This window comes from Peromyscus californicus, unplaced genomic scaffold (assembly GCF_007827085.1).
Source record: "Peromyscus californicus insignis strain IS unplaced genomic scaffold, ASM782708v3 Scaffold_21__1_contigs__length_65335640, whole genome shotgun sequence".
Taxonomy (NCBI): Eukaryota; Metazoa; Chordata; class Mammalia; order Rodentia; family Cricetidae; genus Peromyscus; species Peromyscus californicus.
The window spans coordinates 12,908,368-12,917,799 of record NW_026294514.1 but is presented as its reverse complement, the minus strand read 5'-3'; the positions used below and the strand labels follow the sequence as shown (position 1 = coordinate 12,917,799).

At 46.2% G+C, this 9,432-nt stretch overlaps 1 protein-coding gene across 4 annotated transcripts in view; it reads left to right on the top strand.

Moving 5' to 3' along the window:
- The first annotated feature begins 575 nt into the window (after positions 1-575).
- Als2 (alsin Rho guanine nucleotide exchange factor ALS2) overlaps positions 576-9,432 on the top strand; it is a 73,044-nt gene continuing 64,187 nt past the window's right edge. For 2 of the 4 annotated variants that reach the window (XM_052749546.1, XM_052749544.1), the window contains exon 1: positions 634-994. The gene's annotated coding sequence lies outside the window, so the exon portion shown is untranslated. Of the gene's footprint in view, positions 995-9,432 lie in introns of all 4 variants that reach the window. The other 2 variants (XM_052749545.1, XR_008220839.1) reach the window with 2 other exon arrangements.

The window sequence follows — 9,432 nt, the reverse complement described above, 5'->3', positions numbered from 1 at the left end:
CTGCCTCGCTCCTCGCTCTACCCTTTGGGGTGGGCACGCGGCAAACGCACACTCGTGAAGACGTGACGTCATTCGAGGGAAAAGGAGCGATCTTCGTTAGGGAACAGTCGGTAATTGAAGCTTGAAGACAGTTCGTGTTTTCACTTTTGTTATTTTTCTTGAGACAGGGTCTCGCCCAGCTCAGTCTGCCTATGTGGCTGGTCTCGAATTCCTGATCCTGCTGCCTCACAAGTGCTGGGCTTACAAACGTGTGCAATCATGCTCTACGAGGTAAGATTTTCACTTCTTTTTTTTCTTGTACCTCTCACAGTTTGAGGAGTTAACTTGCAGTAGCCTCCGTCCTCAAGCGTGGCCTACCGTTACCGTGGAAACGCCTAGGCAGCTAGGTCCGTTCCCTAAGTCTTCCGTGGCGGCTAAAGCGCGCCCTGGCACCATTGGTTCCGCCCTTCGCTAAGCATCTTGCCCGCAGTGGCTGATGCGTCCTCAGCAATCTTGATCCCTGCCGGACGCCGTCACCCGCTCCTGCTTAGCTCCCCCCACTCCGCGGGAGGCCTCCTCCCCAGCCGGCCTCCCCCGCGGCCCCGCCCCTGCCTGGAGGCCCCGCCCCCGTGAATCAGCTGATCTCGCGTCCCCGCGGTGCAGTCGGGCTCGCGCCGGGCGGAGAGCGCGGAGCTGCGGGAGCGTCAGGTGAGCCCGCGCGGGTCCGGCCGGTCCTGGGGTTCGAAGGCGGGTCGGCCGAGGTGCGGGAGCGCGCTGCGCCGGCCTGCCGGGACAGCGCCTGCCTGTGGAAGTGCCTCGGACGCGGTGGCTCGGCCCGGGTCCCACCCTCCGGGTCCCGGCGCCACTGCCGTGGTCGGGCTGTGTGGCATTCCTTCGTGTCCCCTCTTCCCGCCTCCACCCACGCTGCTTTCCGCCCATTCACTCAGGAGGGTTTCTGGAATGCCCACGGTGGGCGCCGAGCTGGCAAGCCCGCGAACCTTGCTGAGTGTCCAAGGTGGGTTTGCCCCCAGGATGCAAAATCGCGGTGAAAAGTGGACCGGGCGGCGGGGGGGGGGGGGGGGGGGGGGGGGGGGGGGGGCTTTTGGTGGCGTGAAACAGCGTTTGTGGAAAATAAGAAGGACTTTGATGTAAGTCACTGGTAGTTTGGCCATATCCTATCAAATGATCCACCAGAGGCGAGAATAAGCATCGTGGAGGCAGGAAAGAACACAGGGGCGATCTTGAGGAAATGGTCCTCACACTGATGTTGGTCCTCCAGGCAACCAGGGCTGTTTTGTTGGAGACAAGCAACTGTAGATTGGTAGACACAAGCTACTGTTTAGGACTTCTGTGGTGACCAAAGAGGAAAAAAAAGCACACTGGTTGAATTGGGGTGGCCAAGAAAGGCACTTTCTTTTTGGTTTAGGATGGAAAGGGGGAATAACTAACTGCTGTACCCCAATTAAGGTTCTTGTTCTATTGCCCTTACATTTCTCACTCCTGGCAAGGATAAACTGTGTGATGTAGGTTTATTCTGAGCAGGTACAGAAATGCAGCAAAGCCGTAGGTCCTACTTTCTTGTTTTTGTGTTTGTCATACATATGTGTTAGGTCATTGAGATCAGTGAAACATTTGCTTTTTATTTCATATTTTTTGATTCAGGGACTCATTGTGTAGGCCAGTCTGGCCTGGAACGTGTGGAGCTCCCCCTGCCTCAGCATCCTGAGGATTGGGTTATAGGTGGGTGCTGCCATACAAAGAGTGAATTGTAGTGTTTTAACGTTAGTAATAGAAGCACAGTGATGAAGAGGTCTAGGCTTTGGAATACCTTGAACACGTTTCTTTGAGCCTCTTTGCCTCAGTTTCCTTATCTCTGCACTAGCCCTTCTTGGTATTAGTACCTTTACATGTACGGTTCATGCATCATTTATTACTGTGCCTGGACCACGGGAGATGCCCAGTATATATTAACTGTTTTTTATAGTTCCTAATTTCTTCTAGTATATCACGAATCAGGCTACATTGTGACCTTTTCTTTTCTTTATTTCTTTTTTGTTTAGTCTTTAGTTTTTCAAGACAGGGTTTCTCTGTGTAGCTTTGGAGCCTGTCCTGGATCTCGATCAGTAGCCCAGGCTGGCCTCGAACTCACAGAGATCTACCTGGCTCTGCCTCCCGAGTGCTGGCATTAAAGACGTGTGCTGCCGCCACCACCACCTCCCGGCAGGAAATAATTTTATGATTTTTTTTTTTTTTTTTTTGGTTTTTCGAGACAGGGTTTCTCTGTGTAGCTTTGCGCCTTTCCTGGAACTCGCTTTGGAGACCAGGCTGGCCTCGAACTCACAGAGATCCACCTGGCTCTGCCTCCCGAGTGCTGGGATTAAAGGCGTGCGCCACCACCACCTGGCAATTTTATGATTTGTATTCAGAGGAAAAAATGATTTCAAGTTGATCTCTTTGGTATTTCATAAAGGCATTTTAATATGGAAAATATGCTGATATAATCTACACCTAGTCATTATTACTTTCTAAATTATGACTGGTGTTGGCAGATTTAGAGTTCATAGCTAAATAAGAAAATTCAAAGCTGTTTCATAATGTTGAAATTTGAAAACATGGGCCGGTGAGATGGCTCAGTGGGTAAAGGTACTTGTCACCAAACCTAATGACTTTAGTTCAGTTCCTGAAACCCAGTGATAAAGGACAAACTGACTGCCTGGAGTTGTCCTCTGGCCTCTAAGGCATACATGCGCACACATGCAAAATAATAAATGTAATAAAGTTTTTGAAAAATTGAAAACATGGTAGTCTATAGTAGTATTAAACAGGTAATTTAGGAAGAAAACTTGAATAGTGTTCACATACCACACATATTTATTTTTGAGACAGGGTCTTGATTTGTAGTTCAGGCTGGTCATGGATTCTCGATTCTCCTGCTTCAGCTTCTGGACTGCTGGGATTGCAGGTGTGTGCTACCACGCATATCCCTACCTTGGGCAGCTGGACTGTCAAAGAAGTAAAGGATATTTTACTGGTGAGAATATTGCTGGAGTTGTGATTTCAGTTTTTATGTGATTAGATGAATTTAAAACAAGCAATACCTGATGCTGAGTCTTTTTGGGGGGAGGTGGTCTTAGGTATCCCAGGCTCCCCTCAAACATGCTGTACAGTTGAGTGGTGGGGGCTGGCCTTGAACTCTTGGTCCTGTTGCCCCCATCTCTGGAGTATTGGGATTTCAGGCCTACAGCTGTCCATGCCAATTCCTCCTAACTATTTCTAAAGAATGCCACCAGCTCACAAGAGCTTTCTATAGTTCTTATTTCTTCTGATGAAGCAGAGGTGACGTTTGAGAGGACGATTTGTGTTGTGACAGGGTCTGTCCTGCTTTGCTTCTCTTGCCGTGACAGACACCATGACTTGGGGGTTTATGTGGTTCACATCACCCCATTACTTGAGGGAAGTCAGGGCAGGAAGGCAAGCAGGGGCCTTATGCTGGCTGGAAGCCATAGGACCAAGAGTTCAAGGGCAGGAGTCCTGGAGGAAAGCTGCTTACTGCCTTGCTTTTAGGCTTACTCTAAGCTACCTTTCTTATACCTCCTCGGTCCACCTGCCCAGAGCTGGCACCGTCCACAAAACCCAACCAGCCCAAGGTCTCAGTCTGTTACCCAGACTAGCCTGGAACTCACTCTGTAGGCCAGGCTGGCCCCAGTTTCCCAGGGCTGGATCACAAGCACGAACCACAACACCCTGCTCAAGAAAAGATTTGTTTTTTTTTTTTTTGAGACAGTGTTTCTCTGTCTAACAGGCCTGGCTGTCCTGGAACTCCCCCTATAGACCAGGCTGGTCTCCAACTCACAGAAATCCGAATGCTGAAGAATCAGGCATAGGTGTTGAGAGAAAGGGACACCTTAGTGAGTTCCAGGCCAGCCTGGTGTACATGGTGAGCTGCAGGACAACCAGAGCTACATAGTAAGACCCTGTCCCCAAAAATTGAAAAGAGAAAGAGATGGAGAAAGAAAGGAAGAAAGAAAGGAAACGGCTTCTCAGCTGGGCACATGGTGATGGGTGCTTGCTGACTCCAGAGTCTGAATCAGGGAGATTTCAAGTGGGTGACATAGGTGTAGGCCAGCCTGAGTTGAGCTACAGAGTAAGGTTCCCCATGTCAAGTGAAAAAACAAAAAAACAAAAAACTGAAGACTTCAAGAGGGTTGTGCTTAAGTGTCTTATCTCTCTCTCTGTGTGTGTGTGTGTGTTGGTGGCTTTGAAGTTACATTATTCAAAGGGTTTAAAACATTAACCCAGGCATGCCTATAATCTCAGCATAGAGGCAGGAGGCTCAGGAGTTCAAGGTCATCCTTAGTTGTATATAGCCCTTTGAGGCTAGCCTGGGGCTCTAAAAGACTGCCTCAACTTCTCTGTTCCATATTTAAAAAAAAAAAAAAAAGGAAAATACTTTTAATTAAGTAAATACATTTTCATATACTTATTTTATTTAAAGAACTTTTCTTTGGTAAATGAGATTATAAAGTGGTTTATGGTGCATCGTGTTGGTTAGTAGTTTGGAATATAAAAAGGTCAAAAGAATCCTTTCTGCAGGCCCGAGGATATCTAGGTCTATGCTTTAACCATTTTTAAATTACATTTATTGATGGTGTATGCTTGTGTTTGCCAGTGCACGTGGCGCTCAGGAGACAACCTGACAGAGTCTCCTCCCATCGTGCTAGGCAAGCACTCTGCCAACTAAGCGCCATTCTCACCTTCTCTGTAGCTTGGGGGCCTGTCCTGGAACTCACTCTGTAGCCCAGGCTGGCCTTGAACTCACAGAGATCCGCCTGGCTCTGCCTCCGAGTGCTGGGATTGAAGGCGTGCGCCACCACCGCCCAGCTTTCTAGTGCTTCTTAATACTGAGCAGGGTTGTGGATCCTGCTTGGCCAAGGATGGATGGTCTCTGCTGCATGATCTCAGGGGCTCATGAAATCCTGGAGATTGGAGGACCATTTTTCAGTAGGAATTTGGAAGACAAGAAGTCATTACTTGAGACGTCAGACTGTATAAGCAATACAGCATTCGTAGATTGTTCTACCTAATCCCCAGATTTAACTCTGTTAACACGAGACTTGGTGAGTGTGAGTTGAACAAGGAGGGAGGAGGGTAGGTGGTGACAGTCCAGGTGTCCCCATCTGCTCTGATAGCATCTGAACTGCTGCCGTCACTGGGAGGAGGGGCTTTGAGCTCTTCAGTGACTTCTAGACCGTAGCTCCATTCAGAACTTTTGCAGAATTAGGTTTATCACAGATTCCAACTGTATTAAAGACCGATTTTTTTCTTGGTAGGATCTTCTCTTTCCCTCCCTCCCTTCCCCTTCTCTCTTTGTTTTTTCCTTTCTTTCTCCTCCCTCCCTCCCTTCCTTCTGGCAGTCTTTATAGCCTCATGGATTTTCTTTTTCTTTTTCTTTTTGGTTTTATGATTTAGAGTTTCTTTGTCCTGGATCTCGCTCTGTAGACCAGGCTGGCCTTGAACTCACAGCGATCCACCTGCCTCTGCCTCCCGAGCGCTGGGATTAAAGGAGTGCGCCTTCACTGCCCAGCTAGCCCTAGTATTTGAAGTCTTGATCCTCCTGCCTCCACTCTCCAAGTGTTGGGATCATAGGTATATGCACCACACCTGGCTTGGATTTGTGTGTGTGAGTGTGTGTGTGTGTGTGCATGTGCATGTGCGTGCACGTACAGAGGCTAAAGGTCACCATCTGCTGTCTTCTGCCATCCCTCTTCCCTTTACTTACTTATGTGTGCAATGGGGTCCCTCATTGACTCTGGGGCTCACTATTTCAGCTAGACCGGCTAGCCAGTAAGCTCCTGGTCCTGTGGCATGCTGTTTCTCCCACCACACCTCCCCAGAGCTGGGGTTACAGACACAGGCTGCTGACCTGGCTTTTACCTGGATGGTGGAGATCCAAACAGGCACTCAGGCCTGTGAGCCAGCAGCTTACCTAGTGAACAGTCTCCTCAGCCTGGCCTTTCTATTTTTAGGAGGTTTTTGTTTGTTTGTTTGTTTGTTTTTAACTTCTAACCCTTTCCCGTTAATTACCAAACAATTCTTTTTTTTGTAATAAAAGAGTGGCAGCTTTTAATGTCCGTCCTTAAGAGAATCTCGGTGGCCAGCACTATACAAATAGACAGCAAAGCACAAGGTTGTTCTCTTGGTGCTGCGCTCGTTTTTCTGTCTGGACCCTGATTCCTCCGGGTCTGTGATGATGGTGGTGTGTTTAGCTTATGCCTTTTGTTCGATTTTGGTTTGTTCTTGGCTCTGTAGTCCAGGCTGGCCTAGACTCATGATCTTCTTGCGGTAGGACTGGGAGCACGCAGCACTGTGCCTGGCTGAAAAACAACTACATCAGTGAGTTATTAGGAACTTTCTCGAGCGACTATATAATTCTTTTAAGTCTGAAGAAGATACAGGTTGTTTTTCAACCTTACAAGTCAAAGATGGGATTTTTAGCAGTTCATTTTGCTGCCAGTGAGTTATACGTTGAGAAGCTTTAGTCTCTTTATGTCCACAAATTGACCAACTCATCTTCCTCTTAATTATCAAGTATTTGTAAATATTTCTTTCTGGATCATCCGCAGTTCCTTGTGTACATGACCCCTGTGTTAGGATGTAGCTGGTTGTGGTGGCGCACGCCGGTAGGATTTGTTGAAGGAGGCAGAGGCAGGAGGATCACGAGTTTGAGGCCAGCCTGGGCTACACATTAAAAAAAAAAAAGATGTTGGTTGTGACTCTGAATGAATGATGGCATCTGGGTAACGTTCACTCCAGTATTATTTTTTCTTCTACCATCTAAATATTACTGAGCCAATTGCTCAGCTTAAATGGGGGGGGCAGTTTTCTGAACAAACATGTAACAAGAGTGATGATAGAACTCTTTAAAATAGTAATAAAGCAGCACAATCTGACTGTACACCAATAGGAAAATAGATAAACTGGTTTATTCATACAGTTGAATGTACTTATCCCCTAATAAAAAAGTGAGTTAACTAGGTCTATACTTACCTTAAGGACATTATATTGAGTGAAAGAAGTACATGCCAAAGGGTATTTACATACAGTAAGATATGTTTATGTTTAGTTTGAAAACGGTAGCATTATTTACTTTTCTGTATATAGCTAATGAGAGTACGTAACTGTATGCATGAACATTAGCTGTATTTTTAGAGATGGTGGGTAACTGCCTTCAGCTTCATGTGTAACCTTCTACTGTGAAAAGGAGGTAACTGGGCAGTGGCACATACCTGGGAGGCTGAAACAGAATTGCAAGTTCAAGGTCACCCTGGGCTGTGGAGTGAAGCAAGTTTGAAATATGTTATTATCTGTTAAAACCCAGGTGGTGGACATAGGTTTGATGTTTATTTTTATGTTTGGCTAAGACGGACCGTGAAACTGCACTTTACATTTTTTAAATCTGTAATCAGGTGCTTTCCTCACACGCTTTACTTTGTAGCTTCAGAGCAGTAGAGTCTGAAGCAGCTCTTGTGTCCCTGCAGGGAGACAGGGATGGGCCAGGGCAGCACCTCTGTGCGGAGCAACAGACCCGTGTCCTGGGAAGTGCTTTCTCGTGTCAGGGAAGGAGGAGTGAGCCCTGTGTGAAGGCTACAGAGGAGGCAGAATGCTAGGGATTCTTGGCAAAGTCGAGCATAAACCCATCCTGAATTCTTAAAGTGCCAGGGCCCTGTGGGGGAATTTGCATATAGACTGACTTAGGAAGCTACGGAAATTTTGTGTGGTCATGAGCACTTTCTTTTGAATTGGTTACATTAGTTAGTAAATGCATTATCCTGAGATATTATAATTCTAACAATTACATATCAAATTTCCAGACACTGCAGCAACTTATGCCTCTTAGTGCCATGGCAATATTATAAAATATTTCCTGGAAATTTTACTAATTTTGGAAAATCCAGATTTTAAAACTGTGCAGTAGATACAGAAAGGAACTAAATGAGCGGTAATGGGCATGTCTTGTGCCGTGGCCACATACCCTTACTTCTCTGAGAAGTTTTGGTAGATCATCTGGGTTAAAGCTGCAAGCCTCTGAAGAAAAGGTTGGCTGCTGGGAGGGCCTCAGAGGGGAAAGGAACCAAGCCTGACCACATTCGTTCAGTCCTCTTGACCCACGTGGTGGGCGGAGAACTGACTCCCAAAATTTGTCCTCTGATCTCCATGCAAAACACGCACGCACGCACGCACGCTAAATAAATAAATGTTTAAAAAGTTAGGAAAAGCGTGGCGCGGGGGAGACTAAACTGAGTATTAGGACAACTCCCTGCAGCTTCAGATCAAAGGCTGTGTCTTCCATTTAGGTTCTCCTTTAAATACAATCAGCTTGTTTGTAGTGGTTAGTGTGGATACAGGCAAAAAAGTCATGCTTTCTGACCTCCAGGATGGGTCAAGACTTAGTAAAGGCATTATCCCATTAGCACAAAATTAGAAGTAATAAGTAGCTTTCTAAGCTAGGCTGCTGGATTCACTCAGTGCATTAATTCACCGAGTTCCCTTACTCTGGGTCAAGATTGTTAGCATTTGGAGTAGCCGGTTCCAGTTGATCAGCATGTCAGTTCTTGCAGGTGAGCTGTCCTCAGCCTTGCATGCCTGGTAAAGGTGTCAGTGGCAAGAAGTGCATGCCTTAATCCACATGTCAACATAGTGACCTAGAGTCCAGGAGCAAATAATTACTAAGTATTTTACCTGTGTAACATACCAGAGTCTCTTAAATAACTAGTTACTGTGTCCACGGTGTGAACTCTGGTTTGTTAGATTATAACAAATTGTAAGGGACTCAGACTCATGATGTGAACTCTGGTTTGTTAAATTATAACAAATTGTAACTGACTCAGCCTTCAGAAGGAAAACACTAGTCAGGTATAGTGGCTCATACATGTAATCTCGGGATTTACAAGATTGAGGCAGGAAGATTGCAGAGTTCACAGCAACCTGGACTACAGTGTGAAGTTCTAACTCTACTTCACCTTTGTAGACAAAAAAAGAAACAAATCGTGGATGGCTACTTGAAAATCTAGTAATTTTGTATTCAAGCCACTAATGCCACTAGGTAATCTGTAAATTCCTTTCATAGTTTATGATACAGTTTGCTCCATTGTTTTATTGCTTTCCTGTTTCTGGTTGTAAATTTTTTTTTTGAAATAAGGTCAAGAGTCCCGTGTAGCCCAGGGCGGCTTGTAACTTGCTATAGCTGTGGCTGGTCTTGACTTTGGATCTGCTGATCTCTGCCTTCCATGTGCTGGGATTAAAGGAGTGTGTCACCGTGCCCAGTTTACCTTCCTCTCTTAATGTGTAGTCATTTTTAAAATTTAAGTTACGTATGTTGCTTACTCACGTGTGTGGGTGTGCTCACGCTGAGCATATGCAAGTCAGAGGACAACTCTTGGGAACCAGTTTTCT